Raw genomic sequence first — 26,581 nt, 5'->3', positions numbered from 1 at the left:
ATAATTCTTACAACAAATGATGTGTAAGTAAAAATGAAACTATCTAATAACATATATTGTACATTTTGTAACTGGGAAGCAGAATGACAATAGAAAAAAAAATCGGGGAAAAAACAGATCTTTTACAACTTTCAAAACCAAATGGGGAGCATTAGATCAATCTCTTCACATAAGGTTATGAATTTCTCAATATTAGAAAGTTATATATTAACTCTACTCACTATTAAGTTCGTCCCCTTTTCATAGTCATAATAATTATTATCTTTGGGTGTGGGTGTGGGGGGGAGGGGGTTAAACGCTTTATTGCTCGCATGGGAGGGTCCCTCTTACTCTAGATTTACAATATAAACTTCATTTCAATTAATGAAAGGCTTACGACATTAATCAAATATGAATGAATAAATGAATGATTGTCTACATAAGTAGATTTTATAAGCATACATATTTGAGGTCTGAATGTACAATGTAGTTAGAAAGGAAGAATAGAATGAAACGAATGTAGTAAATTTAAGCCTAAGGATGTTTAAATTGGGGATTGGGATGAAAGATATGTGTGATGTGTGAGCCCCCCCCCCCCCCCCCCCCCTGTGTAGGGACATTATTTATAAATGAAAGCTGACCCCAAGGCCACAATCTTGGCAGCCTTCAACTTATAGAGATATGTCTGGGAAACATTTTTTTTTTTTTTTTGGGGGGGGGGGGGTGTTAGTGTGTTATAATATTATCATGATAAAACCTGATACCTAGTACCAGAATCTGCATAATGCAGATATACAATTGTATATGTAATAGTTACTAACTCCAAATGTATATATTTACCTTGTATTTAATCTTTTTATATCAGTTTTGAAGAATGAAATAAATAATGATGACTCGGTACAGTGGAACCCTTTTGAACAATAATGCATGTGTTTGTGTGTTAATAAAACAAATACCGGTAATTAGTATACATATAACCAAATTAGTTTCAAAACAATGTAAATATCACTGTATCCACGTTAGGAAGGACTTTACTTTTTGACGTAACATTTTGTCAATAAAATAAATCAACGTACTTCATTCATTTTGAAAAGAGCATACTACTTCGATACTAGAGTGGAATTGAGAAAATACAGGTGATATTGTGTTTCAGCAGGATACCGACATGTATGTGTAAGTTATCTACGTGGTTTATTTGACGGGATGGCTTTATCCTACACATATTTCTGATGGATTTATGTGGTAGAGGTGGTCCCGAAATGTTAGTTTCCGAGTAACTTCCGTTTGGGGACATCATAAAGATCGATATCAGGTGTGCACTCAACCCGTGGTATTTTATTTTGGGTAATATGATCGTGTTTGTTAAACGAAAACCATATACGTTATGGAAATCATATATATCAGGGTACATTCAAACCGTGGTATTTAGTTCTACGGTTGAATTCATGTCATTATTAAATAAAAATACAATATATGATCATTTACGATGTCCTGGATATATTAGAGATGGAATGATGAGGTGAGACGGTCCCGGAAGTAATGTTTTCCGTGTTACTTCCGTTAGGGAAATCATATATATTGCGGCACATATGATCATTTATGATGTCCTAGACACATTTATGCTCGATTTGAGAGATAGATGTGGTACCGGAAGTTATATTTCCCGTGTTACTTCCGTTAGGGAAAGTATATACCTGTACATTGTATATCGGGGTACATTCAAACCATAGTATTTTGGGTTCAATTCATGTCTTTATTAAATGAAAAACACGTCATATGATTTTTGTTTGTTTGATTCATTAACGTCCTTTTAACAGCCAGTGTCATGTAACGACGGCCTCCCATGTATGCGGTGTGTAGTGTGTCTATAGTGCTAGATGCGTGTTTTGGGAGACTGCGGTATGTTCGGGTTGTGTCTTTTTGTATAGTGGAACTCTTGTTCTTTTTATAGTGCTTTATCACTGAAGCATGCTGCCGAAGACACCAAGCAACACACCCCACCCGGTCACATTATACTGACAACGGGCGAACCAGTCGTCCCACTCCGTGCATGCCGAGTGCTAAGCAGGATCAGTAACTACCACTTTTATAGACTATGGTGTGTCTCGGCCAGGGGACAGAACCCAAAGCCTACCTCACAGGGGCGAGCACTCAACAGAAGGCCAAAAGTGAGGCGGTGTCAAGGGAGACGTTAAGAAGAATAAAGTCAGTTAGGAAGAAGAGAAAAAATAAGATCCTCAATTTAGTCGCCTTTTACGATCGTGCAATAGGTGCAGCAGGTACAATTCTAACGCCCTACCTGCAGGGCAGACACCATTCTTTCAAATGGACAGACTTACTGGTATCATGATGTTTTATATGCATATGTTTAGAAGGAAACATACCTGTAGGAATAACTTTGCAAACACTAATAATAACACTGTATAAATGTGACATTGTAAGTCCGGAAGTAATATTTGACGTGCTAATAAGCGTGGTGTTGTCACATTACCTCCACTTAACGTGTTCAATGTCCCCATCAACACGGCACAATGATTGAAAAAAAAATACAGGACTTTGATTATTTATTAAATAAAAATATACGAGATATGATCATTTACGATGTCCCGGATATATTTGAGATGGAACGGTTTGGAGGGGGTGGTTTCGGAAGTCAAATTTCCCGTGTTACTTCCGTTAGGGAAATCACACATATTGGGGTACATTCATACTGTGGTATTTGATTTGGTGTTACATTAATGTCTTATTTATTTCAGGTTCAATTCATGTCTTAATTAGATGAAAAAAAAATACGATATATGATTATTTACGATGTCATTGATGTATTTGAGATGGATCGGTGTGGAGGGGGTTGTCCCGGAATTCATATTTCCCGTCTTATTTCCGTTAGGGAAAGCACACATATTGGGATAATTCAAACCTTGATATTCATCTTTATATTTATCCAATGTTAGTCTACATATCAATTTTTAATCAAGCTGGGTGCATATTTACTCAAGTTATCGTGTTCACAAGGTCCTATCATACTTATTAGTGCAAAGGATAATAACTCTGTCAATTACAGTTGAATCAAGCCGATATTCAAACTTGTTCGAGGTATTTCCAATGTTATTCTATGTGAAAAGATTAAAAACTCAGTGCGTATTTACTAAAGTTATCATGTTCACAAGTTCCAAATACTTATTAATGCAAAGGCTATAACTCCTAAGTTACAATTGAAGGAAGCTGATTTTTAAACTCGTCCGAGATCTTTCCAATTTTAGTCTAAATACAAAATTTTGTATATATTTGAGATGGATTGATGTGGAAAAGGAGGTCTCGGAAGTCATATTTCCCGTGTTACTTAGGGAAATCGTGGGGGTGTGTTCTTTATATGTGTTAATGTCGAGACTTCAGCGCTCGTACGCTAATTTGCGTATTCATATATGGACAAGGATTCTATGTAATGATAAATGTATATGAAAAGTATCTCCTGTGTGTGCGGGTTTGCGCGGGGGGGTGGGGGTTACAAAATATTGAAGGCTTTGCTTCCTTTGCCCCCCCCCCCCCCCCATTACGTTTCATCTTCCTATGCCACTGGAATTTATTTCTTTGTGTTGACATGATAAAAAACTATAGATCCAGGGAAGTTCTCTGCACATATACCAATCAATTGTGATTTATTAAACCGTGGAGTGAAAACCTACCAAACACAAAAACAGTTTTCGTTCACTCGGAACAATAGGCTCGACCGTTTGTTAAAGTCGCATTTCAAGTTTAAAACAGTTTTTTGACACAGGCCCATCATGAGGCCTTTGTCAATACTCGTCTGATAACAATATAAAAATCAACAGTTTTCTACATGTAGGTCCAAGCAGTCAAACCGCGTAATCGAAAAACTCACCGACCACGAACGCGCGAAATATACATATACACAACATATACAAAATAAATAATGTATATATAAGTATGTAAGCTTAGTTAACTTACCGGTCTTCCTATAACACGACGAGACCTTATAGTCCTCGCTGGGAAAAGATGGTGGTCATGTTTCTGATAATCCTCTAATGCAGATGTCCAGCAATTCACTGAATAGTGATAGGAGAGGTCAGAAAAACAGCTAGGGAAGTAACGTGTAGGAAACACGAGAAACATGCAATGCACGTGTCAAAGAATGTTGGGTGCGTCCAAGTCCCACGACACAGGTACACTGTACAATTATGTAAACAAGTCACACCTGGCATTACATATCATTATCTCTATTCCCTCCGAAATGAATAGTACATTTTGATAATGATATATATGGTAATAGCAAATAAAATATTACACAACATAAGTGTTATATATATGCATCCATGTATATATAACGATATACAAATAAATATGAAATGAAATCTATATTTGTGATTGATACAATTGAACATATGAACTCCTCTCTTATTTGTTCAGTTAATGAACAATTTAAATTAATATGACTAACAATTTCAGTGTACAGTGTCCGCAATAGTGACATGATATTACAGAATTTTCAAAACGTACAGACACAATTATTTTCATAATATATCTTACATCTTCAGGGCGATTTTGATGACGCAGAGCTAGTTTTTAGATAGCATATGATATAAATTTCAGTGCAATAAAAAAGTATAGTGTAACACTATCTTTTTACAAGTAAAATCTCAAAATTTAGCATGAATATATATCTAGAATCCGTATTTTTATTTCATTCAAACTTCTGCTATAACGATGCAAACACGGCACAGTTTTTGAGTAAAAATAAAATGATGACGGTTATCGTTATGTGATATTGGAATAACAGTACCGAACTTATACCGAAAATAATATGTATATCTATATTGTTGCCTTTGAAACTTTATCCATAACGTTTACTAAAGAGCAGAAATACATCAATGGTATTTCTGATATATGTTCCTAAATTACAGTTTAAGTGTATACTTAAATTCATTATTTCAAAATTATACTAAATCCTTAAAATAGTATATTCATTGTCGACCGTTTTGTATATCACACCGAGATTTAATGGTATTGTTTTCTTTTGAATATTTCTTATTGCATCAATCACATGTAAGAGTTACATTTTTCTAAATGCTCTCCGTGAAAACATGAATAACGGAAACAATATATGTTAATAAAGTTATAATAATACTTCATTCTAAAATAAGCTTGATACTTTCTCATTTCTGTCGGTTCTTGTTTGTTGCGTTTGGTGTAAGCATATAGGTCGAATACTGATCAATGGCTCTGTAATTTCTAATAAATGTCCTACATATTTCCCAATTTGGAATATTATCATATTGTCGCATTAAAGATATATATTTTTAACCAATAATATGCATACATTTAGACCTGTCAATTGAATGTTTTCTACCAGATCAAATTTCAGAAAAGATGCAATATTGTTTCAGATGCCCCACTACAAAAACTACATTCCTGATGTTCTAAAATATTTCGTTTTAAAAGCATAGAATTTGTGAAGAAGATTCTATGTATTATTCTAAATTGTAAAGTTTGTAATTTTGAGTCTTTTGTCTCCTGAAATGGAAGAGCATGGATGCTTTCCCATTGATCTTTACTAAGGGAAATATCTAAAACAACATGCCATTTTTCATGAGTTTGCTGAGGATAGACATGCTAAAGTTTTGATAACAGTCAACCCCCAATAATAGACAGGTTTCTAAAAGACCAATCTGAGAGAAGAGATTCGATAGATTTCAATTTGTCAGAAAAATCCTCTTCATAAATGTTTTCTTTTGATAAATCATATTTAACCCCTAAAAGTTTGAATTTCCCTTGATGATTCCATGAAATATTATGTTCTGTTTCGATTTCCTCCCCGCAACCCCGTTTCACCCCAATCCATACAGCCTGTGACTTATCAAAATTAGTTTTAAGACCAGAACACTCTCCATAGATGTCGATCAAATATAGTGATTTTGCTAAGGATCTTGCATCATCATCAAGTATCAGTGTGGAGTCGTCAGCGTATTGACTGATAAGATATTCAGAGTTATTAATAATTAGCCCTTTTACATCGGGTTCAAATTTAATTGCTGCACTAAGTAATTCAATACATATAATAAAAAGGTATGGAGACAAAGGATCACCCTGTCGTACTCCGCGTGTAACTTGAAAAGAGTTGGAGAGATGACCATTGTTTTCTACAGAGGCTGAAATGTTTGAATATAAAGATTTAAAACAATTTAAAATAAAATCACTATAACCAAAAAATCGCAAACATCTTTCTATGAATTTTCAAAATCTAACATTAATAAAATACCTGCTTGATTATTCTCTTCTGTCTTTTCAATTATGTCACTTATAATTCTTTTGCATTCTCCTATATACCGACCTTTATATCAACTAGAACTTTTTTTAAACTCTGTTAGCTATACAAGATGAGGCGATTTTATAATCTACATTCAATAATGTAATTGGTCTCCAATTTTTTATAAATAGTTTTGATTTCCCTTGTTTTGGAATACATTTAAAGATGCTTCACCGCTGACAAATGGCAAGTTTTCGTTATCAAAAACAGGAGCAGGCGATTTAGTATTTTTCTTCAGTCACAAAAGTTACTTACTTTACACCATTTCCACCATTGCAAAGTTTGAGCTTCTAATTTTACTTCAAGTTAAAAATATAAAAAATAATTAATTGCAACCCGAAAAAATTCCGTGGCATTATATCCTATATGGAATGAAGTACTCAGTGCACATGCAGCAAAGGCGTAAATACTGAATTATTTTATATTATTTTTTGTGTTAATTAGACATAAATATACACCTTAAAACACCAATTAATGTTCAATTGATGAATATCATTTATACTCTGTCGGCGATGGAGCATCTTTAATCAATCCACGACGCTGACTAATTGACATTTCCTGATCTGTAAGAGATTGATTAAAGGATTTTATTAAAAAAGATTTTAGATCTGACCAAATTTTTTTTGTAAAATTCTACAGTAAATCCGTCTAAACCTGGTGATTTTCCATTACTCATATTTTTTAAAACTTTTGAACATTCTTCCGCATTGAGTGGGCCATCCATTGAAATCTTTTGCTCGTCTGTCAGTTTGGTAATAAATGGATTATTATCATTAAAAAAAAGAATCACGGTGAATATTGTTAAACAGAGTTTCCTTTGAATTATAAATATTTGAGTAAAAAACCGATTCTTCATGAAGAATATCCTTTAAATTGTTTATTTCTTCACCGTTGTCATTTATAAGCTTAGAAATCAAGCCCTGCAGGTAGGGCGTTAAAAGAATTGTACCTGCTGCCCCTATTGCATGATCGTAAAAGGCGACTAAATTTAGGATCTTATCTTTTCTATTCTTCCTTAATGACTTTATTCTTCCTAATGCCTCCCTTGGCACCGCCTCACTTTTGGCATTTAGTTGAGCGTTCGCCCCTGTGAGAAAGGCTCTGGGTTCTGTCCCCTGGCCGAGACACACCAAAGTCTATAAAAGTGGTAGTTTCTGCAAAAAGGGAGTGGGACGACTGGTTTACCCGTTGTCAGTATAATGTGACCGGGTGGGGTGTGTTGCTTGGTGTCTTCGGCGGCATGCTCCAGTGATATAGCACTATAAAAAGGGCAAAAGTTCCACTATAGAAGAAGACACAACATGAATATACCGCAGTCTCCCGAAACACGCACCTCGCACAACATACAAAATGTACACGCAACACATCGCATACATGGGAGGCCGTCCTTACATGATCATAGCTGTTAAAAGGACGTTGATTAATCAAACAAACAAACAAACAAGTTTAGAGATCATATTACCGTTAAATTGTCGTTTTTCAAGATTACAGAAATACTTTGTACTTTTTTCACCTTCGACTCTTCATCGCACCTTTGCTCTAGTGATCAAACCCTTTACTTTTTTTTCTCGTAATATTTTCAATTTACCCTCCGTTTCTGAAATAGCTTGTAGTAATTGTAAATTATGTTCAGATTGGTGTCTATTATATAACTGATGTAGTTCGTTTTCTAGATTATTTTCCTGTTTTTGTCGTTCTCTTTTTTTAAATGATGAATAGCTAATGGTTTCCCCCTTATTATTAGCTTTAAAGTTTCCCAAAATAACTTATCACTATTATCAAATTCTGGGGGGGGGGGGGGGGGGGTTTTAAATCAATCTGTTTCGTTTTTTCTATATTGTAAGATGGCTTCCGTGATGATATTTTTAACTAGGTTTATATATTCGGGATCGCCGAGAAGACTATTATTGAATTTCCATGTCCCCCTCCCACGCTGTTGTTTAATAAATTCAATTTCTACAAAAATAGGGGAATGGTCAGATTTATAAGCAAAGTCCATACCTGCAGTAAGAATATTGTTTTGTAGATCAGCAGATACCAAAAAATAATCTAACCTTCTTCTTTTCCCATTCGGCCCAAACCATGTATATTTTCTTTCGTCCACATTAAATTCTCTCCAGACGTCAACTAAATCTAAATTTTGAATCATGTTATGAATTTCATTATTAGCTTTAGTATTATTTTATTGCGATAATTCACAGTGTCTACTTCATAGTCAAGCGCCACATTCCAATCCCCTGCTATTATTAAAGAGTCGTTTCCAAAAGCTTCAGTTCTATTTTGAATGCTGCTAAAAAAAGGATTATCCTCATTTGGACCATATGATTTAATCATAGTTTATTTGTAAATTCATACACAAAAAGGATTGGGCACAAGTTCACAAACTTATATTAAGCCCGCTCCAATTATTATATATTATATACAACAACAAACGGATGACCTTAACTATATACAAATATATATACAGAGAGAGAGAGAGAGAGAGAGAGAGAGAGAGAGAGGGGGGGGGGGAGAGATAAAGAGAGAGAGAGAGGGGGGAGAGACTTATTAGCATATATAACATATATAGTAACATATATATATATATATTTAATAAAGTAGATGGTCCATCGCGGCTCAGGTGACAATCACCGGTGTTAACTATTCCACTGTTCATGCCATTCAAACTATCTAATGTCTATCACATACCGTGCCTTCGATGTCTTTCTCCTTATCGTTCGTTGATCCTTCTATAAAATCTTATCACAAACATATTGTCAACCGAGCCGGGAAAGACCAGAATGATGTAATATATTAAAACAAACAAAGCAATATTCTAATTAAATCTATTAGTATCTTTAATAAACTGCTGGGTGGATTGGCAAATAGTTTCGTTATCTTGCTCGGATAAAATAGAATTACCGAATAGAAGTAGGTGCAGGTCTAACGGGATGAAATCATTTAGCTCATGAAATAATTTTAGGCGTTGATTAGTATAATTGTTGCATACGAAAAAGAAATGATGTGCATCTTCGATAGGATGTCCGCATTGACAGTGTTTGTAATTAATTAAATTAGCTTGAAATAAGTCATTATTAAGAGTGCTGGATTTGTTTCTTAATCTGGCATGCAAAATGTTATGTTTTCTATCACCAATGAGAAAGTAAATGGGTATTTGAGTATCTCTAAAACTACGAAGAGAATGTTAAAATGCTGAATATGATACACTGTGTCGAATTCCTATGTCTAAATGGTTCCAAAGTTGGATTGTAGAGGGGAAAAAGGATGAATTTGTTAATTGTAAACGATAATTAGGTATAGAGAAATTATTGGCATTACGAAGGTTATATTGAGAATTTTCTGAGACTAAAGATGGAAGAAGAGCTGTTAGGTAATTTGGTGCTAGATTGTTTTTTATTTTGTAAAAAAGCTGCAGTTTTCTTCTGGATCTTCTATTTGCGAGTGGTTCCAGTCCAGTTTCAGAGTACAAAGAATCTCTGCTCGTGTAAGACGGTAATCCCGTAATTACACGAGCAGCTTCTAATTGGAGTTTTTCTAATTTGTCTGCATCACCGAGATTACACCCATCCCATACCTCACAGCAATATTCAAGTAGTGGTACAATATAGGAATTATATATTCTATATAAAGTTTGTCGATTTAACATAAATTTCAACTTACGTAAAATACTTATCTGTTTAGAAACTTTTTTACAAATATCTTCAATGTGGCTTGTCCATTTGCATTGTCCGTCTAATATAACTCCCAAGTGCTTATGATTTTCTACAAAGTTTACACTAACAATATCAAATATAATATCTATCGCATAATCTAATTCAGAGTTATGGATAAGTAATGCTTCAGTTTTAGAAGGATTGAACTTTACTAACCATCTTTCCGCCCATCGTTGAATATGTACCAAATCATTGTTAATTACAGTTTCGACAATTAAAGGGGATGGATTTGAATATATCAACGATGTATCATCTGCAAATAATTTTGAAAGGCTCTGAAGATTATCAGATATATCATTTATGTATAAGATGAATAATAAAGGGCCTAATACAGAACCTTGTGGAACACCGGCATTAATACTCTTAATAGATGATTTAGAGTCCCCAACACAAACTTGTTGTTTTCTATCACTTATATAATTTACTAGCCAATTTAATAGATTACCAGTTATGCCATAGTTTGCTAATTTCACCTCCAGTCCCCTGTGCCACACACGATCGAACGCTTTCGATATATCACAAAAAACTAAACATGTAGGATGCATTTTTTCTAGGTTTTCACAAAAAGTGTGATAAATCTCAATGAGTTGATGAACTGTCGAATGACCAGGCTGAAAACCAGATTGGAATTTGTATATTAATGAATTATTTATCAAATAGTTATTTAGATATTTTACAACTAATCTTTCAAAAACTTTCCCAACAGTACTTAGTAATGAGATTGGTCTATAGTTAGTGAAATTGTGTTTGTCCCCTTTTTTGAATAATGATGTTACTAGTGCATGTTTCCATAGTTTAGGAAAAAACTCCAGTTTCCAGAGAAGATCTGAATATTAGAGATAATGGGAAAGCTACTGATATTGCTGATTTTTTTTAACATATTATGACTAATAGTATCAATACCAACAGCTTTGTTTATATTTAATGATTTCAGTAAGTCAATTACGTCATTCAATTCGAAGTGTATGTCAGAAATAGTAGAGTCTGTCCGTAGTTCTATTGTCGGTACTTCAGTATTATTGTCGTCAATAGTAGAAATGGAAACAAAGTAATCATTGAGAATATTAGCTTTACCACCATCAGTCATTTCAATATTGCCATGTACATTTCTAATAGAGGTATAGTGCTAGAAGCATCAGATGTTTTTATTAATTTACGGACTATTTTCCAAAAAATTCGAGGATTTGAATTTGAGTATCGATCGAAAATTCCATTAATATCAGCATAAAAAATTCTTTTGTTCTTTTCTTAACATTATTTACATGGTTACGTTGTTTCCGGAAGTTAGATAAATTTCTGTCAGTTCGGTTAGATTTATACAATTTCAATAGTCTATTTCGTTTGCGTATTTCTCGTCGTAAGTTTGAGTCAAACCAGGGTTTGTCTTTAGGTCTAATTGTCACAGTCCGAGTCGGTATACATTCCCCAGCTATCTCTAAGTATCGTTTTGTAAAAAGTTCGCACATGTCGTCAGGAGGAGAATTGGCAGTTGAAAATAAGTCTACCCAGTCCGTATCGTCTAATTTATTAATGAATAGGTCATAATTTGCGTCGTTATAACATCTTATTTTTCTTTCATATGTACTTCTAAAATTTGTCCCAACAGTCAATTCAAACATTGTCGCTTTATGGTCAGAAATGTCACTGTCTATGTCTATTACATCAGCGTAGCTAAAAGTGCACGTGTCCGACAGAATGATTAAGTCAAGTAAGGTCGAACTATGTCGTGTTACACGTGTCGGTCTATGAATTATATTAGATAGATGAAAGGAGTCCAGAATGTCAACAAGAACATGGTTTCTACCAATAGTTATGAGATCAACATTGATGTCGCCAACAATTATTACATGTGAAGTTTCATTAAAAGCATTTTCAACTCAGTGTCGGAAGTAATTCCAAAAAGAACGAGGACAGTTTGGGGGTCTATACACAGTACAGAGAAGATATTTCTGGTCTGGAAACTGGAGTTCTGTCCAAATAATTTCACCCTCCCAAAATTCCAAATCAGCTCTACGACGGGTGCACAGGAGACTGGAAGTGTAAACAACTATACCCCTCCCGGTGTTCCACGATCTCTACGGTATATATCATAACCACTAAGGAGTATATCAGCGTCAACAGTCGAAGAATCAAGGTGAGTCTCGGTGACACAGACAATATCATAATCTGACGCTGCATTTTCCAGAAATGATAACTTGTTTTTCAGACTACGAATGTTTAAATGGAAAATAGAGACGTCGGTTGTTTGGTTAGGGCCGGGATTAGGGTGTATGTCGTTACTAGATAAGATGAGGAGTTGTAATATAAGTAGGAAGCAAGAGTTGTTAATAAGAGTAGACAGAGTTATATATGGATGGCTTATAATAATAATAATTGATTATACACAACAAATTAGACCTGCATCTTGTATACAGTTTACCTATAGATATAAAAAATGGGAAAATATAAAGTAGTGGATATACCGTGTGTACGTTGGTAGAAACAACCGATAGCTACTCTGTATTGATCTAAATCATTACCCATGGTCATCAAAGATTACATAAATGACAGAGTAGCCATCAGTTGTATCTAGCAAAGTTTTAAATATTGTCAAACCAACGCCAAACCAGCCAGAGTTATGTCTTACATATGTCGCGGTGTTTGAATTCACTGTGTACATAAAATCTATTATATTAGGTCTTAAAACTACATTCGCTGTGTATTGTCTGAATTTACATGTCCCTGTGTCATGTTATGTCCTGTACATGTAAATCTGTGTGTATGTAAGTTGTTATGATGACGTATGAGAGGTGAGTGAATGGATTGGTTGAGTGTGTCACATTGACCCTGCATGACCCTGTCCTTGCACGTGCACGCCCACCCTGGTGGAAGCGTGTCCACACATTACATGGAAAATAGGCACCGGACATGTAACACCTATAGCTGGAAGCCTGTGTGCTTTACGGCCACAGTGCTGAAAGGTATGTTTATTTGATATTTAACTAGAAATAAAGTAATTAACTTATTATTCATTATGCAATATAATTAATATACTTAATAGTTTTCTGTTATAACTTCTTTAAATAAATTGTCCATAAACCTTTATAATTTGTATATGTATAACAAAGGATCGCACGTGGTCCGTTAGGTTCAGGTAATGTATAGGGTAAAGTGATTGTAAACTAAATGTAATAACCATGAAATTAAAATAGAATTTACTATAGATATATAATAAATAAATACCTGTATATTATATTTATTACTTTACAGTATGAATATATCATATTATAGCCGGTACATTTATGTGTCCCTATGTATTGTCAGGTATTGTTCTTTTTATTTCAGGTTATCTGTCTCCGTTTTGCGTATAATAAAACTATCAGCTGTTTACAGTTGTCAGAGTAGTTTATTTACGAAGAGAACAAATACCCATTATCACTCTCGTGACACATAGAAAGGACAAGAACAGAAAGGTCTAAAGATAGAGAAAAGAATTAGGAAAAAGAAAAGAATAAAAAGGAAGCTCGACATATGTATTTCTGATATCAGGTAGTGAAGTGGAGAAAAACTATTTTGTTTTACAAATCTATATTTAATAGAATAAACTGAAAAAATAGCACTAGATATTTACCCAATCAGACTTAGGTTATATATAACATTGATTAATGACACCACTGACCAGACATAAACATTGCACAAACCTTGAAAATTTACACCATATATTTGCAATGTTAAAGATTCATAACAGCACGCATATACCACCTCTGTAATATAACACCAAAACATACCAACACTGTAATATAACACCAGACATACCAACACTGTAATATAACACCATACACACCAACACTGTAATATAACACCATACACACAACACTGTAATATAAACACCAAACATACCAACACTGTAATATAACACCAGACATACCAACACTGTAATATAACACCATACATACCAACACTGTAATATAAACACCAAACATACCAACACTGTAATATAACACCAGACATACCAACACTGTAATATAACACCCATACATACCAACACTGTAATATAACACCAGACATACCAACACTGTAATATAACACCAAAATATACCAACACTGTAATATAACACCAAACATACCAACACTGTAATATAACACCATACACACCAACACTGTAATATAACACCAGACATACCAACACTGTGATATATAACACCAGACATACAACACTGTGATATAACACCAAACATACCAACACTGTAATATACACCAAACAACCAACACACGTGTATATAACACCAAACATACCAACACTGTAATATAAACCAAACATACCAACACTGTAATATAACACCAAACATACCAACACTGTAATATAACACCAAACATACCAACACTGTAATATAACACCAAAATATACCAACACAAATATAACACAATACCAACTGAAATACCAACACTGTATATAACACCAAACATACCAACACTGTAATATAACACCAAACACACAAACACTGTAATATAACACCATACACACCAACACTGTAATATAACACCATACACACCAACACTGTAATATAACACCAAACACACCAACACTGTAATATAACACCAAAATATACCAACACTGTAATATAACACCAAACATCACCACCAACACTGTAATATAACACCAAACACACCAACACTGTAATATACACCAAAATATACCAACACTGTAATATAACACCAAAATATACCAACACTGTAATATAACACCAAACATACCAAACACTGTAATATAACACCAGACATACCAACACTTTGGACCATATACTGCACATCAAGTTAGCTTTATGTTTTGGACAATAATATTTAATAATATGAAGTTTCCGTCTGGATCTTTATTTTCATTTTCAACATTGTAGTCAAGTGAATTTTTAAAAAGAATTGCGACACCTCTACTATTTGAAGAAAAAGACGCAAATTTTATATCACCTCCCCACTCATTTCTCCATAGCGATTCTGTACTCGCATCACTGTGTGTATCAACTAATATAGAAATATCATATTTTGATCGACATCTATGAAAAATATCCCGTCTCTTAACCAAACCACTTGCAAGACCCCGACAGTTCAAGCTTCCCTTTCGTATTTTACCCATTTTCAAAAAGCTTAATACTCCTTAACATTATACATATTTTCAAACAGTGCATTTCAGATTTGACAAAGATAGAGATTGGTGCATTTGAAGCTAAACATGAAAAAAAACCCGTTCCCAAAATCCCACGAACGAACTTCCCTTTCAAACATATAAAAACTTCCAAATTTAACCACTACCAGGAGCCTGAGAAAACTCCCAAATTTCAATTGTACAAATATTCAATCCTTAACATTACTGACAACTCTCCATACTATTAAAAAGTCATAGTGGCAATTGACAGATGACAATTTAAAAGCACATTTTCAATAAACTAATAATACACTATTTTGAGTTACATGGATAGTTTTTACTAGATTGATCATGTTGTCATTATTCGAAAGCCAGATGTTGCAAGAGATCAATTTTGTTCTTTTTGGATATAATGATATGTCAAAAATTCATTACATGTACCTATCGCAATATATTGAAAAAAAATCTCCATGAGCATTCGGAAATTCCGAATATATACACATTAGGGGGGAAATACAAAGGGGCAATAACCCCGACCGAAAAAAAACCTACAAAATGCATGTCAATCATTTCATATTTGCAGATTAGTTTTAGTAATGTAAACTGTTATGATATTATGTCAAAATCAATATTAATATTTTCTAGAAAATAAGTACTCCCATATCATAGTTACATAATAATTATCATTATTGCATATTTATGCTACATATTTGTAATCATAAGTATTTTCATTCATGTCGTACACATTTTACTTCGTATATTAATAGCAATACCGGCAATTTAATAGTATGATATATGAACATTTATCGTATAATCCAAAAAGTAACCACAAAATTACTTGTATACAGGCATTATAAATAGATATAATGTTTTGTACCTTTTTAAAAATATACTAAGTGATATTTAAATAAGTATAACCCTTATTGTATGACTATACATGTACATTTAGATTCGAAACGGTGAAAATACATGCTTAGAATTTTTACTAATACCTGAGAAATTACGGAAGATCGCTATATGCCACGATTCCGTAATTACAGTACTAGACTGGAATAATTTTAAAGGTTAAACCTTTACACTGTAAACTTTTGAGTGTTAAGTTACACCAACAAAGGTGGCACCACAGCTGTCTCCTTTTTTGGTGTAACGTTACACCAATTTCTTAGGTTACACCACTGCTGTAAAGTTACACCACTGGTGTTAAGTTACAACAAAAAAGGAGGCAGCTGTGGTGCGACCTTTTTTGGTGTAACCTTAATCCTAAAAAATTGGTGTAACGTTACACCAAAAAAGGAGGCAGCTTCGGTGCCACCGTTTTTGGTGTAAACTTAATCCAGGATAGGTGTAACCTTCATCCAAAATAGGTGTAACCTTTTCCTAAATTGGTGTAACCTTCACCCAAAAAAGGTGTAACCTCATCCAGGATCGGTGTAACCTCATCCCAAATTAGTGTAACCTCATCCCAAATTGGTGTAACCTTCATCCAAAAAAGGTTTAACCTTCATCCCAAATTGGTGTAACCTTCATCCAAAATTGGTGTAACCTTCATCAAAAATAGGTGTAACCTTCATCCCAAATTGGTGTAACCTTCATCCAGGATCGGTGTAACCTTCATCCCAAATTGGTGTAACCTTCATCCAATATCGGTGTAACCTTCATCCAGGATCGGTGTAACCTCATCCCAAATAGGTGTAACCTTCATCCAATATCGGTGTAACCTTCATGCAGGATAGGTGTAACCTTCATCCAAAATAGGTGTAACCTTTTCCTAAATTGGTGTAACCTTCACCCAAAAAAGGTGTAACCTTCATCCAGGATCGGTGTAACCTCATCCCAAATTAGTGTAACCTCATCCCAAATTGGTGTAACCTTCATCCAAAAAAGGTTTAACCTTCATCCCAAATTGGTGTAACCTTCATCCAAAATTGGTGTAACCTTCATCAAAAATAGGTGTAACCTTCATCCCAAATTGGTGTAACCTTCATCCAGGATCGGTGTAACCTTCATCCCAAATTGGTGTAACCTTCATCCAATATCGGTGTAACCTTCATCCAGGATCGGTGTAACCTCATCCCAAATAGGTGTAACCTTCATCCAATATCGGTGTAACCTTCATGCAGGATAGGTGTAACCTTCATCCCAAATTGGTGTAACCTTCATCCAAAATAGGTGTAACCTTCATCCGAAATTGGTGTAACCTTCATCCAAAATTGGTGTAACCTTCATCCAAAATAGGTGTAACCTTCATCCCAAATTGGTGTAACCTTCATCCAGGATCGGTGTAACCTTCATCCCAAATTGGTGTAACCTTCATCCAATATCGGTGTAACCTTCATCCAGGATCGGTGTAACCTCATCCCAAATTGGTGTAACCTTCATCCAATATCGGTGTAACCTTCATGCAGGATAGGTGTAACCTCATTCCAAATTGGTGTAACCTTCATCCAATATCGGTGTAACCTTCTTCCCAAATTGGTGTAACCTTCATCCATGATCTGTGTACCCTTCTTCTCACATTGGTGTAATCTTCATACAAGATCGGTGTAACCGTCTTCAAATGGGTGGTTCCTGTAAACATTTGTTTATAGCAATATCTACATCCTGAAAAAATACAAAACAAACCACAAAGCATCTTGTTCTTTTTTTAAATTTACCACTTTAAGACCGTTCCTCAACTGGTTGCCCAGGAGTACTAGGAGGCACACGTGACTGCCCTGGCTGGCCCTGGACGAGGTTACCCTCGCTAACCCTCCGTTCCTTAACTGGTTGCCCAGGAGTACTAGGAGGTCCATTATAGCATTCAATTAAGTTGCATGTTTGTTGATAGCATGCTGTGGCCGCCCCTACCTGTGTTACCTGATTAGTTTAATTAGTCTACTTGACCCCATGTGTGTTTTAGTATCAAATAATAATAAACTTATAGCTATTTTTTTTATCAAATTGCGCTTATGCTTTCATTTGAGAATATTTGTTATAATATTGATTTTTTTTCTCAAAATGAAGATAATGTTTATAAAATATAAACATTTTCAAGCAGGACAGCTTTCGTAATTAAAACTATTGTCATGTGGTCTCATTAAGAAATTGCATTTCGATTTTACCTGAAATTTAAATGGCATATTATCTAATTATCTGGTTTTACGTACGTTCATTTAGGTATTCACATCCTTTATTATACTAGATCTGTTTGACTAGTATATATGTATACCTGAGCCAGGATATTAGTTAAATTGAAGGTAAAACAATTTATGGCCGGAGGGCAGAATTAGTGTCAGATCGGCGAAATACACATATCCTTTATTGTATATCACATTTAGATTGACCATGTCTTCAATACAGTAGAAATAAACCCTCATCGTTTCGCATGTTTACTCAATAAAGTTGAATTCCTAAATTTATATCAACCACGATAACTATAGCCCAGACATTGTTTCTACTGCACATCGCACAGACCGCACATCGTGCGCACACCGCACATCGTGTAACGTTGTGCGGCCACACAACTGTAACATATAGGAATATTAATTAAGTGTGCTTACAGTTCCTACGTACCGGCTGCACAGTAGATACAAATTTGTTAGTCAAATTTTTAAAGGATTTGTGCAGCCAAAATTTATTTTTGATAATAAGTCAGGATATTGCTTCGGATAAATGAAAAATTAAGACCCACCCAACGAATCGCCTAGCTTTTAGCGCTATCGGTTGGTTTTGGTCGTGATTTACGGGTAGTGTCGACTACGGTTCAGAGATAATGAGCTATATAGGTGGTCACGTGCGTGGTCTTGTGATGTCAGATCTAGAATAGTCCGCGGCTACACAAGGTAAGCCTAGTACTATACATGTATACAGCATATATACGTATACGTTAGATCTACAATTTGAGTTTTTCGAGTAAATGGTTATTCTAGCTTTATGATGTAGATATTTTCAGTTTCAAAACATTCCATTTACACCGAATTCAAAAATTCAAACAAGCATATATCTAACTTTAGATTAGATAATCAGTCCAATTTAGCGATATCAAAATGATGTTCGGATCAGTCTGCACTGAGATTTAGATAGCATATGATGTAAATTTCAGAGTAATAAAAAACTGTATAATGTAACACTATCTTTTTACGAGTAAAATCCCAAAATTTAGCATGAATATATCTAGAATCCGTGTTTTTATTTCAAACTTCTGCTATAACGATGCAAACACGGCACAGGTTTTGAGTAAAAATAAAATGTGGACGGTTATCAGTTATGTGATATTGGAGTAACAGTACCGAACTTATACCGAAAATAATATGTATATCTATATATATTGTTGCCTTTGAAACTTTATCCATAACGTTTACCAATAAAGCAGAAATACATCAATGGTATTTCTGATATATGTTCCTAAATTACAGTTTAAGTGTAGAGTTAAATTCATTATTTCAAAATTATACTAAATCCTTCAAATAGTATATTCATTGTTGACCGTTTTGTATATCATACCGAGATTTAATAGTATGATATATGAACATTTATCGTATAATCCAAAAAGTAACCACATAAAGTGTTAAAATGAAAATTGAAATTACTTGTATACAGGCATTGTAAATAGATATAATATCTTGTACCTTTTTAAAAATATACTAAGTGATATTTAAATAAGTATATTTAGTGTGATGACAGCCGAAAGATTATAATCATTGCGCAAATGTGTTAACCTAGAAAATAATGGCATACCTTTAACTAATCTGACTGGGATTGATTGTCCGCTGCGCTGAGGTGATATGCAGTTCCCAGGTATTCTTCAATCTGTACACCCCCATAGAGATGACATACATGTAACATTTTCATCGGAATTCCCGGCGAATCAGAAAATGTCATTTTATTGTCATAGTAGTGGACGTTTTCAAAAATGTCGTCTAGACTATTAACATGTTTCATTAAATTTCAAAGGTGACAAAAGTGTATTTTTAAATTTCTCATTTGCAAACCAATTAAACCCATGTATTTCGCGGAACCATTTGAAAAGATTTGTGTTATACCTTTCAAACTCCATGCTATCGTTTCTTTGTAAATATGCATTATTTCTGTCGCTTGGTAACCTTTGGAAAAAAACTGTTTGAGTAAAGAAGACAAAGCACTGGCTGTCGTCGGCTATCGTTTATGTATCACCGTCATTTGACAGATTGCGATCCATGTTATGACGTCATGATGTTTGTCCAGGGGTATTTCGCTGTATATTCAGAAATCGATATTCTTAGGAATACAAGTGTACGTGGGATGTTGAGAACAAGTCACGTGTGACGGATCAAACCAATGGGAGTATGGAAAGTTATCAAGCATATAATAAGATATTTATTAAGAAGCAAATGGATGTCTTCAATGTAAGGTTTTCAATGTCGCGGCGATTTCACTTTGATCACAAATTTCGTGAAATTAAATCACAAATGAAAAAAAAAATTAGATTAACAGTATACAAGGTTTCGCGGACTAGGTTTCCGCGATCACAGCCATGTATCTCGAAATCGTGAAAATCTCAACTATACGGCACCGTATTTGGATTTTGTCAGTTTAAATGTGATTAACATCGAGGTGTCAATTTTCGCGTACACAAAAAGTCGGGTTTTGAAAATTAAGGTAATCATTATCTGAGTAATTCACCCAATGCTGATGAGCAAGGCCCATTTAACTCTTCCGTTTGTTTGATAATCACTGAGTAGCTTACAACGAAAATGTTACATTGACCATGATTTGTGTCATATAAAGGAATCATTGTATTATACCCACGGAAATATATTAATCTTCCGATAAAATTTGAAAATAATCGGGATGAACAGAAGGGATGACGATATTATTAAATTTTATCGTCTTTCCAATATTTCTTTAAACCAATAGCTGAACAGTTTTAGTATTTTGTATATTGTGATAAATAACATTATAGTTCGCAGTTAAATTGCCATTTCCGGATATTACGGCTCCGGACTTTTATATATGTTGATCGATATACTTCCTTGTTGTTGAGTTTTGCCGCGATTAAAAGCAGTACTGTTAGCAGAACTCAGCGATTTCTCGTCTCATTTGAGCTCTGCCAACCATCCTGACACAACAATATACAATGTAAGAACTGCTAACCCCATGACATGAATACAAGGGTAAAAAACAATGTGAAGTTGAAAATACCAAGATATAATAATAAATAACTAAAACAATTACCTTAAAGGAACATGAACCTAAATAAACCAAGTAAATTTGAGTAAAATACATAATTAAAAAGTGTGAGATACCTCACTACGTAAAATATATCAGTTATTGTGCAAATGTTTCAATGTAATAATTGTAATGGACATTTCATCTTTCTGTATTTTGAACCGGCCCGGTCGAGATTTGTCGACTGAATGTGATAAAAATAGTAGCGTTGCACTTTAGTGTCATACAACAATGCACTGCGCAAATTAACTAAATGGTGGGTGGAAAACGTGGGTGAAACGAACACAAACGAATTCCGATAGGAAACGGAGTACGACAAGAGTCAGTAACGTGCGCGATTGGGAAAGTATGTAGATATAAATGGATCGCTGAAAAGCAAGAGACTATAGCAAAGTCCCACTTCATACTTGCGTGTAGTAAAAAGTACATATATGCAATGTCGACCTCGCGGTGCCCCGTCGAATTAAAACTCTCGTTTGACTTTTGACATACCATTCTTATGTTAAACACAAGTTGTTTTGTAACGAATGTAACAAGTATGGCTTATACTTCATATGTCAAAAATCGTGAATTAAAAACGCTTTTATGAATGTGGAAAACTAATGTTCCTTGTCTAGTCAGCAAGTTTGTTCTTTATAACCTCGCTTTCGACCAGCTTTTGTTTTGTGTTCCAAAAATAGAATATGACGGTCAATTTTAAGTTTTTTGCTAGGTATTTCCTGCGTTTTCCTGGCGTTTTTTTAAAACCAACTACTGTAATAAAATATTCAATAAACATCTGAAAACCATATCTAAGCATACAAAACAAGTTATTTTAGGTTCATGTCCCTTTAAAAATACGAAACTCGGTACTTTAAGTGACCAAAATATTACATGACAACAAGTATTCCTGATTTTTCTGCAGATATATAATTGACGGTAACGTTTTGCAAATATTTAAGGGCTGAAAACCACCCCAAGAAAATAGCATCACATAATTTTACTCCAAAGGTATTTGCGATCTAAATACTTGTTAGTAGTGTGATTCTTATCATGATTTATAAATAAGATAAGAAGGAATATACAACATCCCACAATCCACCAAAGGCAGGGATGAGTGACAGCATTATTTGTTGGACAAACTTACTTCACACGGAAACCGATTATTAATGTTTGTGAAAATGGAAAATGAAGCTCTAGACAATACAATTGCTTAATCTGGTTAATCAACGATATCGGACTACCTAAATGTACCTTAAAGGGAGTGGGACGACTGGTTCGTATAATGTGCCAGGGTGTTGCTTGGTGTCTTTGGCGGCAGACACAACACCAATACACCACATGTTTCCAAAAAAAACCCACGCACTTCTCACTTCACACACGCATGACACCACATACACGGGATGCCGTCCTTATTTGACCCTGGCGGTTAATAGGACGTTAGTGAAATAAACCAACCAACCTTAATATAGTGTCCTGCTACATAATTTTGAGTCCCTGGTTAGATATGTACACGCATCCTTCTTTCTGTTAGCAGCCTGGCGCACATACGGGTTTGACATGGCACGTATAGGAGTCTTGACACCACGTCGTCATAGTTGTACCAGGTTGGGATAAACTTGGGATTGGACTGAAGTCCGTTCAATAGTGGTTAGGAGCGACTCTGTTACCACTTACACAAACACCCCATAACAATCACGGGGTGCAGTCCTTATTTAACCCCTGGCACTTTCTCATAAGGTGACGTTACATCACATTCACGGGTGACAGTCCTATCTCCTGACCCTGACTGTTGGCAGGAACCTTATATTGCACCAAATCATAACGGGACTGCCGTCATTATTCTGACCTTGACGTTTAACCTTATAGGAACATCACACCACAAGTGACCAGCATTACAACGGGAATGCCGTTCCTTATTTGACGCACTGGCACTGTTAATATGTTACGATACATCACACACAGGTCCGCTTACACCACAACACTTCTAGGGAAAGCCTTCCTTGATTTGACCCTTGTACGGTTTATTAGGCACGTTTCACGTACACACTAGACTCAAATTCACACGCGGACTGCCGTCCACCTTAATGACATACGTGTTTTACCGTTATTGCATCACTTTACATCACTCAGAGGTTTACCTTATTCCTACTGTGTTTATATAACATCACTCAGAGGTTTACCTTTATTCCTACAGTTGTTTTATATAACATCACTCAGAGGTTTACCTTATTCCTACAGTGTTTTATACTATGACTGAAGGCAAGGCCTTAAAGGGCCACAGCCAGATGTTTTAATATGAATCATGCAACGCATAGGAAGAGCGAAGCTTCTACTTGTTTATTTTATTTTTCTATTTCATGTCGAAGACATGTATAATTTAGAAATAAAAGGCACACATTTTAAAGTAAAGAAGTATGTGGTGGTACCACCCACAACCCGGTGTAATTGCCTAGCATTAGAACACAAAGAAAATGAACTCAATGATTTTCTCTTTGTCCTTTCAAGGGACTGGAGTGACCCGCGTCATATGCGAGTCCTTCATGATTTCCGCCACCATTTGTTGACGTTATGCGACGTAATGTTTTACTTTGTCTCATCTTCGTCACTTGGTGGATATTTTGTACTGCAATATTATTACGCTTTTAATCTTTTAAATGTTTTTATTATTATCAAATAATAAATTAATTATAATGTGAAATGTTTAATTCTTCCTGTTATTGCATTTGCATTAACGTTAAATATATATTTACTAGAGTGAGAAAGTTCGGATAGCCAGCAACACGCAATCTCCCCTATATGGTTGAAAAATGGCTGATAATGGTCAGTTTATATTTTTTTCATGAATGCGTTACCTTACATCACTCTGATGGTTACCTTATTCCTACTGTGTTTATATTACATCACTCTGGTGTTACCTTATTCCTACTGTGTTAATATTACATCACTCTGATGGTTACCTTATTCCTACTGTGTTAATATTACATCACTCTGATGGTTACCTTATTCCTACTGTGTTTATATTACATCACTCTGGTGTTACCTTATTCCTAATGTGTGTATATTACATCACTCTGATGGTTACCTTATTCCTACTGTGTTTATATAACATCACTCATGGTTACCTTATTCCTACTGTGTTTATATTACATCACTACTGATGGTTACCTTATTCCTACTGTGTTTATATTACATCACTCTGATGGTTACCTTATTCCTACTGTGTTTATATTACATCACTCGATGTTTACCTTATTCCTACTGTGTTTATATAACATCACTCAAGGTTTACCTTATTCCTACTGTGTTTATATAACATCACTTAGAGGTTTACCTTATTCCTACAGTGTTTATATAACATCACTCAGAGGTTTACCTTATTCCTACTGTGTTTATATAACATCACTTAGAGGTTTACCTTATTCCTACAGTGTTTATATAACATCACTCAGAGGTTTACCTTATTCCTACTGTGTTTATATTGCATCACTATAATGGTTACCTTATTCCTACTGTGTTTATATAACATCACTCAGAGGTTTACCTTATTCCTACAGTGTTTATATAACATCACTCAGAGGTTTACCTTATTCCTACTGTGTTTATACTATGACTGAAGGCAAGGCCTTAAAGGGCACAGCCAGATGTTTTAATATGAATCATGCACGGCATAGGAAGAGCGAAGCTCTACTTGTTTATTTTATTTTCTATTTCATGTCGAAGACATGTATAATTTAGAAATAAAAGGACACATTTTAAAGTAAAGAAGTATGTGGTGTAATAATTGCCTAGCATTAACACAAAGAAATGAACTCAAAGATGCGGATTTCTCTGTGTCCATTCAAGGCCTGGAGTACCGCGTATGCGAGTCCTATGATTTCGCACCATTTGTTGACGTTATGCGACGTCATGATTTCTTGGTCTCATCTTCGTCTTGGTGGATATTTTGACTGCAATATATAGCTTTTAATTTTTAAAGTTTTATTATTATTATTCAAAAAAATAATAAAAATGTTTAATTACTCCTGTTATGCATTTGCATTAATTAAATATATATTTACTAGGGAGAGCTGTACCGGAGCAACACGCAACCTCCCCATATGTATGAAAAAATGGCGGCCGCAAACTGATAATGTCAGTGTGTATGATTGAATTTTGAAGATTGTGTTTATTCTTTTTTTTCATGAATGCGTTACCTTAGAAGTGCTTATTACATTACTACGACCGTTACCTTATTCATACTGTGTTTATATTACATCAATCTGATGTTACCTTATTCCTACTGTGTTTATATTACATCACTCGGATCGATACCTTATTCTTACTGTGTTTATATTACATCAATTTGATCGTTACCTTATTCCTACTGTGTTTATATTACATTACTCCGATCGTAATTTGTTACTACTGTGTTTATATTACATCACTCCGATCGAAACCTTTTCAACTGTGTTTATATTACATCAATCTGGATCGATACCTTATTCATACTGTGTTTGTATTACATCAATCTGATGTTACCTTATTCCTACTGTGTTTATATTACATCACTCCGATCGTAACCTTGTTACGATTGTGTTTATATTACATCACTCTGATCGTTACCCTATTCATACTGTGTTTATATTACATCACTCTGATCGTTATCTTGTTACTACTGTGTTTATATTACATCACTCTGATCGTAACCTTGTTACTACTGTGTTTATATTACATCACTCTGATCGATACCTTATTCATACTGTGTTTATATTACATCAATCTTATGTTACCTTATTCCTACTGTGTTTATATTACATCACTCTGATCGTAACCTTGTTACTACTGTGTTTATATTACATCACTCTGATCGTTACCTTGTTACTACTGTGTTTATATTACACCACTCTGATCGATATCTTGTTACTACTGTGTTTATATTACATCACTCCGACAATCAATACCTTATTCCTATTGTGTTTATATTACATCACTCCGATCGTAACCTTGTTACTACTGTTATGTATGACACTAAATACATGTAGTTATTAGATAGGGGAGATAACTCCTATAGCTATATTATCAATACATCCTATAAAGTTCACATAATTAATTTAGGTTATAGAACTTTCTAGAATATTATCATCGTATAAACAAATATGTTTGTAAATATGTTGATTATAAGTAGAGATCTAGAATGATCTATTTCCAGAAAGTTCTGTGTGTTTACTTGTTTACTGTTTTTAGTTAGATATTTCTAGAAGTAGAAGGTTCTCCAATATTCTTGAATTAGGGTAAAGC

At 34.5% G+C, this 26,581-nt stretch overlaps 1 protein-coding gene across 1 annotated transcript in view; it reads right to left on the bottom strand.

Annotated features, from left to right (window-relative positions):
* LOC138334272 (histidine N-alpha-methyltransferase-like) overlaps positions 1–4,086 on the bottom strand; it is an 80,116-nt gene extending 76,030 nt beyond the window's left edge. Inside the window, exon 1 of the mRNA XM_069282910.1 lies at positions 3,949–4,086. The gene's annotated coding sequence lies outside the window, so the exon portion shown is untranslated. The remainder of the gene's footprint in view (positions 1–3,948) is intronic.
* Positions 4,087–26,581: the final 22,495 nt, after the last annotated feature.

This window comes from Argopecten irradians, chromosome 11 (assembly GCF_041381155.1).
Source record: "Argopecten irradians isolate NY chromosome 11, Ai_NY, whole genome shotgun sequence".
Classification (NCBI taxonomy): Eukaryota; Metazoa; Mollusca; class Bivalvia; order Pectinida; family Pectinidae; genus Argopecten; species Argopecten irradians.
Note: the sequence above shows the minus strand (reverse complement) of the source record. Positions and strands in the feature narration are given on the sequence as shown.